This window comes from Calidris pugnax, unplaced genomic scaffold, assembly GCF_001431845.1.
Source record: "Calidris pugnax isolate Ruff unplaced genomic scaffold, ASM143184v1 scaffold18, whole genome shotgun sequence".
NCBI classification, from domain to species: Eukaryota; Metazoa; Chordata; class Aves; order Charadriiformes; family Scolopacidae; genus Calidris; species Calidris pugnax.
The window spans coordinates 7,393,405-7,400,538 of record NW_015090812.1 but is presented as its reverse complement, the minus strand read 5'-3'; positions in this window follow the sequence as shown (position 1 = coordinate 7,400,538).

Genomic DNA, 7,134 nt, shown 5'->3' with positions numbered 1-7,134 from the left:
GCATCAGAAAGTTTTCACTGGGGCAGCAGGTAGCATGGAACAGAGTTGAGCTGTGTCTGGTCATGCTTCAACTCCACTTGCCCCACAAAAGGTCTAACCCACATTGGCTTTGCGAAAGACCCGGCTTTTTAAAGGAATCTTTTACTAATGAGTTCATTGGCCCTGATAGATACAAACTGGTCTGTGGAGCCAGGTACTAGCTTTTATCTGTCCTTTTAGCCCACCAGCAAAGCACACAATCACTCCCAAAGCAAACACATTCCAGCATGGCTACCAGCAGATGAAATAGCAGACACTGTTGGCATGGACGAGGTTATTGCTTGAGAAGAAAATTGCAGGATTGGACCCCTAAGGAGTGAAAGTTGAGTAGAAGATGGGGCTGACAGGATGTTTTGTGTACTCTGCAATTCCACTGTGTCCACTACCCGCCACACGGCCTGCTAACATCTCGCCCTTGCTTTTTTATGAAACAATCCATATTTTTTCAGCTCAGAAATAGAATCCTTTTGAAGTTTAAAAGAAGTTATGTCATGGCTCAAACAGCTGTTGGACAACCACCCAAGCAAGAGGCAGTTCACCGGGCTGCCTTTCCAGTGCTGAGCTGGCTTTGTGCATCTGCCTGTCCCAGCAGAGAAGGGAAGCACGAGGAAGCACGACCAGCTGAAACGCTGCTTCACAGCACGCCTGTGGATGGGTTTGAGCTCCACAACATGCCACTGTCTGAAAGCTGGTGCTTAGTAGGCTTTGCCTGCCTGTGCTGCCCTGTGGTCTGCAGAGAGAAACCAGACGTGGTCTCTTCTCCAACGCTTAGAGGCCTCTTTCAAGGTGGGAAGAACTGGCACGTTTGAGCATTCCACGGATGTCAGAACATTGCTTCAACACAAGTGTGCGACACTCAGACCTCTGCACCTGTGCATACAGGGAATCTAGGATGAAGTTTCTGTTTTTTTCCCCACTGCTGCTGGCCCAGAGCTCTTGCCTTGTTACTGTTAGCCATGGCATGGGGCGAGCAACCCTAATGAGGACAGCGTGGCCATCCATAGTCCTCCACACAGCTCCCCAAAAAGCTCAGTCCCAACGCACAGAGACGTCAGAGTAAAACAAGACCCTTACAGAGATCTCCTACAGCTTGTAGATCCCCATCACAGCTCACCACCCACCCGCTGGTGCCACACCAGGCTTCGTTTCCTGATGAGAGGCTGATCCCTAGGCACAGGTCGGGCAGTTTTTTTGGTATCTGCTGCACATGTTAGCAGCACCTTTAACTTCACACTCCAAGTGTGACTTCAAGACCACTGTCATGGAAGAAATCATGTGTAAAAGAGAGTACAATTTATTGAAATTAGGCCAGAGATGGTGCCTCAGTTCTCCTAATAAAGAGAACAGAGGGCTGCGGACATCTTCATCTTCAAACACTGGGTCTTACTCATGAACCCTGTTTTTCAAAACAAACCACAAGCCGATGACCTCTGGCATGTGGTGTGCGTTCCACAAGATGTGAATAACAGCATAAATACACTCCTGTCAGCCTGCTTTTGGTCATTTCTCATAATAGCTTGGAACAGCATAGAAGACCACACTGAATATGAAGTTTCCATGATTAACCAATGGTTTCCAGTGCTGTGATTATGGTTTAACCAAAGATTATTGCTTTGTGCAGCCCAGCACTTTGCCATCATCATCATCAAATTATCAGGTTGCAATGACATTTTGCTCCATGCAGTGATTGCATTCAAGGCAACGTTTGCTGAGAGAGAGAATTGAGTTGAAGTCTTCAGCTGTCTAAAGTATGGGAGGATTACAAGAAGTTTGATTTAGATAGAACCCATCCATTAGCAATTATTCTTCCTAACAAGCCTTATAAACTCAGAAGGAATGAGTACTTAAAAGATCCGAGTTACAGAGGCCCATACAAAAGCTAAGCAAAGGCCAATTCCTGGGCTCAAACCCAGGATGAACAGGGGGATGATGCTGCTAGGAGAGAGGGGAGGTGCAAGTGAACAACGAAATTATAATATCAACAGTGTAAGTAACATTTTTGTCCAGAGCAGAAATGTTGATTTTTCCATTCATTGACATTTAAGCATTTCTGCTGTTTATCAATGACAGATGTATTATTATTTTGGCACTTAAAAACAAAATTGAAAATTGGGTTGTTTCATCTAAGAATATTTATTTTGTTCAAAGCCAAACCATGGTGCCTTTTTTCATTCTGAACTTATAGTATGAAAGAGTATTGCAACAATAAGTCATTCCAAGCCAAAATTAAGACCTATACCCTTCTGTCACATAGTGGACTATTTTGAGTTTACCTGAGATATATATACATATAAAACAAAAATGTCAGCCAAGGTTTGGGGCATTCACTCAACGTTTCAGCATCATTCAGTCCTGCAATTCTGACAAAAATATCTTACGTGAATGATGATGGTGGGCTCTAATAGTAGGAAATGGTAAATTTTGACAAAGTTAAGCACTAGGTAGATCCTTCAGTGGAAGTGTTTTTAGGTTGAGTTTACAGCTCATTTTGCACTTTATCCAATTTCTAGCTTGCCTGGCAAGTTCTGCCATAACACATCCCCACCACATCAGAGTTATTTTTCATGGTCACAGCAAACAGTGGAGCTGTACAAACACTGAATATGAGTCAGCCATTGTTGAGTTTTGGGTGGTTTTTGTTTTTTGGGTTTAGTTAATGATTTTGGAGTTGGTCACACTTCATAGAAGACAAACTGAAATGCTTTGCAAACATTACACAAATAACTGCATTCTCTGGGCAAAAACTGTCTGGGACTAAGCACAACAGCATCTGCTAAAATAGCTGATAACAAGTCACATAAGCTGGAAATAGTTCTCTAAGGGAAGAGACGGTTTGGATGGCACCACTGATGGAATCAAGCTTAGGTGACAGCTTTCAGACAACGCGCAGTACATGAACCGAATCCCACCTTCTGTTTTTTGAAGAGACAAAATGGGGAGATGGTGGACTACATGCATAAGATTTATGCTTTTTAAAGGATTTAATCTCATGTGGCTGGAGAAACCCATAATCCTGTAATGCCTGAGTGAAGGTTGTGACAGGAACCAGTTCCTGGTTGAACCACTTGACTGGTATTACACAGAAAGACCACTCCAGAGCTGAACTGTCAGGTCAACCTTGTCTGAGAAAAGATTTTTAGGGCATTTTTTTCTATTCTAATCCTCTAGAGTATTCATAAATTTACTCTTGTGGGTGAATTTCACATATTCTGCTTTTATGGAAACAGCTTCTTTAAACACTGAATGAAAATGATGCCCTTTGGTGCTTTTAATTCACTGTCTTTGCAGTAATTCGTGCCAAGAAAAGGAGGCAGGGGAGCCCTTATAAAGCTCTATTAATTGAAATAAATGAGCCATGCTTCTGAGAATAGCGTACCATAAAGGAAGGGCTGACTTTTGAATCCTGCTCCCATAGCTGTCCCTTGTGATTTCAGGCATGTCATAAAAATCCACTGTCCACCTCATTTTCCCACCTTATTAAGATAGGGCTGAGGTTGTTGCCTCACCTGACACCTCTGGGTGTTGTGAAGTCTAACTCAGTGCTTCAGAAGTGCCTGAAGAACTGGAGTTTTATTTTGAAAACCATAGCAAGTGCTGGCCTTTCCCAAAGAGTGGCATTTATGAGCATGCTTTCATTAGTACCTTAGTTTTTTCTTTTTCATTTTGAGTCTGGAAAAATGTGTTGAAAATCATTTCACTGGGGCCTCTGGGAGAAATGAAGCTTCTTGCAGAGAGGGAGCTCTAGGAGATCATGGAGCAGCCAGGTCAGCTCCCTGAACGCACCAGACAGCAATGGAAAGACCCCACTGGCTTTAGGTTGGACTCAAAACCCCCCACTGGCTCTAGGCTGGACCCAAAGACTTGACTTTTTCCCAACTCTTTCATTTATATGTTCAGGCTCAGAGAAAGGGGAAGGTGAGAAAGTGAGAGAAGTATGTGTCTGCTCCCTTCCTGCTCTCTTTCTCCCCAAAGATCATTTCCATCCATTCAACTTTTTTCCCAGATATGGTATCATTTGCTTCTGTGACTAATCTCTGGGCAGGAGAGAAAAATTATTTTGAAAGTTCAAGAGAAACATAAGCCAGCACATTTATGAGTGTTTTTCTCCTCTTCCCTGCCTCTGAATGACTAGAGCTTTATTATTCCTCTTGACCGCATGCTGAGATAGGTACTTTCCTTTCAAGCAGAGCCTGTTGCTGGCAGCATGATACAGAGGCTCCAAACCTGGTATACGCCTTTATCTTCATGTCTGACTCTTCCATTAACACCAACACTTTAGCCTTTTTTCCTCCCACTCCCTTAGCATTAATGCTTTTGGATAAAGATGACCCAGGAAGGTTGAGGTTTCAAGGAAAGTCGAGGTAGGTATTATGAAGAGAAACCAATTAGGTCTCAGAATTTTATTCTCTTCACATACAGTGTGTCTTTTCACAGGCCTTCTCGGCCACAGGAAAAGACCCAGATGTTGGTGTGTCATCATTAAACCCACAGAGATGGGGAACCAGACCCCAGGCTCTGCATAGAGAGATGCCTCCATTTGCCCTCCCTCATGGACTCTGTAGTTGCAGATCGGACTCAATGCACATCACCACAAACAGGGTCAAGAAAAAATGTTTGGCTTTTCATGAACTGCTTGCATTTCCCTTGGAGGACAAGGCAGCAGCAGGATAAAGTCATTGTGTGGGTTGAATCCTGCCCTCAGGGCCATGCTTGGCCCATGCACAGCCAGAGAACACAACCAGCATTGTCCATCCTACAACCACACAACCACCACAGTTGTGTTTGCAGTGCACACATTGTGTGAACTAATGTGTCTTCAGGAGGATCCTTCTGGTTGAGAGATGATATCACCCACTCTGTGTCCACTTTTGGTCTGTGCCGTTCCTAAGAGAAAAACAGTTCTTGGCAAATTCCTCAAAGTGCTTGCTTCCTACAGTTTGGATGAAGACAGTTTGTTCAAGAGAGATGGGTAGGTGTGAGTTTCTGTCTCTTCCCCCTTCTGAGAGTTATTTTTGCCAGTGCAAAATAGAAGATAATAACGCTCCCACTAAAAATGAGGTGAATGCTCCAGCGAACTTGAGTGGGTGGAAAGGACTTCACACAGGATGAAGCTGGGGACAAAGCTACCCCTGCCAAGACAAACAGCTGCAGAGATCTCTGGAAAGAAAAAGGGCCCTCCTGCACTGCTGTTCAAATAATTCAGCCACGTAGAGCTAGTTGGGGCTGAGTATCCATCATGTTATAATTAAAACCAATGGCTTTCACATGAATAGAGAAAAGGTGCATCATAAGTCATGCAAGAGGACTGGAGAACTGATATCATTAGGACAACAAACTGATAGTCCTTAGGACAATAAAGATACGGGGCCTGTGCAAATCAAAGCAGAAAGCTCCCACTTTCCTTCCTACATCTGTCTTTCATTTGCTTTGCCTCTATCTGCCTCTTGTTGATGTTTTCTCACATTATCTTGGTCCCTTTGTTCAAACTGCATTTCATTCCAAGAAGGCAGGGAGCTCCAGGTGTGAATGAGGGCTGTTAGCATGAACTCACTGGCGCAGTTATTATTGTTATCATTCCTCTGAAAATCAGCCCGATGGAGGTTTGGCTCCATGTAATTTTTTCTGCCGTTTTAACCGTATCCTTCTTAAATGTGAAAAACAGTATTAAGTGCAGTGCTTTGGATGATGGCACCCAAAGGTGCAACCTAACGAAGTGCTAGCTGGCTGTGGAGCAAGGTGTTTGGGATTGCAGGATTGGGACTGGCTGCTCAAATGAAGCAGGTGTTCAGGACTTAATGCAAAGCCCAGGGCACTCAGTGGAAGTCCCTTGGCTGGACCTTGGCTCAAGCTCTCACCTAAGCTTCACACATAGTGCGGTTTACCAGGTGTTAAATTTGGGAGAGGGCAGAGAGGTCTGTTGGGTATACGAGCTTTTACATAGGCACAGGTTAACTCAAAGACGTAGCTGTTGGGATTTTGACATTGTTTTTTTACATGTTCAAAACCATGGTGGCAATGCCAGGTGCCTGGCCTTGAGGTCTGTCCCGTCATCCTGAAGTCCTGGCACTTGAACCTCACACAGTGGTGCTCTCAAGATATTCTTGTGCTGACACAAAGAGAATCCTTAGGGTCACGAGGTGACATGGACTGGTGTAGGTGTAGAATGTGTGGCTGCTGGGCACCTTTTTATACCAGTCTGTGCATGTTTGCACTGCTTATACTATCTGCCTTTCCAAACCCGATACCTGAACCTCATTGAATGTACAGGGAGATATTAAAAGGATTTTCTTTGTAGTGGGACTGTATGTTAAAAAAACTGTATGTTAAAAAAAAACTAATACAGAATTTGTAATGCTCGATGAAAAGTTTAGGTGTTTTAAATTTTAAGATCCCAGTGAAATTAAGTAATCGCATTCCCACCATTCTGCTGTTTAGCAATCTAAGCACATACAATTTTTTCCATTGCTATTGTTTTTATTACTGGCTGCAGACTTGTAGGTGTCTAGTTATTTTTGTCTTTGGACATCTTCTGTGATTCTTGGAGTTCCTCTGACTCCACCTGCACATCCAACTGGGCCCTGATGTTTTAGCATATTTCTCAGTGGTCCCCCCTGCTCCATTTGAGCCCCTGGAGATGCTATGGAGCTCCTTTGTGTGGCTGTGTTAGATATGCTCATCTTTGGGTTGAGTCTGGAGCTAGAGAAACAGGCTGCCATAACTTTAAGCCAGACTCCAGCTTGGTACAACATATTCAGGTGCATGAATCAACCACGAATCAGGTGCAGTAGGAACAGCCAGGCCCTGATTCAGTGGTGATTTAAGTGCACAAAGCAATTATGTGTTTTCCTTTAGATGTGCTGCCTCAAATGCGTTTGCCTGTAAGTCACACCGTAGCCTCTTTTCTGAAATGATGATGGTTAAGTGATCATAGTGTGCTGGAACTGCCCCTCGGCTAGCGATTTTTGAAATGGCTCACATGGGTTTGGAGGTCTCAAATCTAGTAATTGCTAGGAGTTTCATGAGAATAGGCAGCAGGCGATGGATAACAGGGAAACTGTATTAGTACCTCTGCTCAGGGAAAGGTAATAAGTTCAA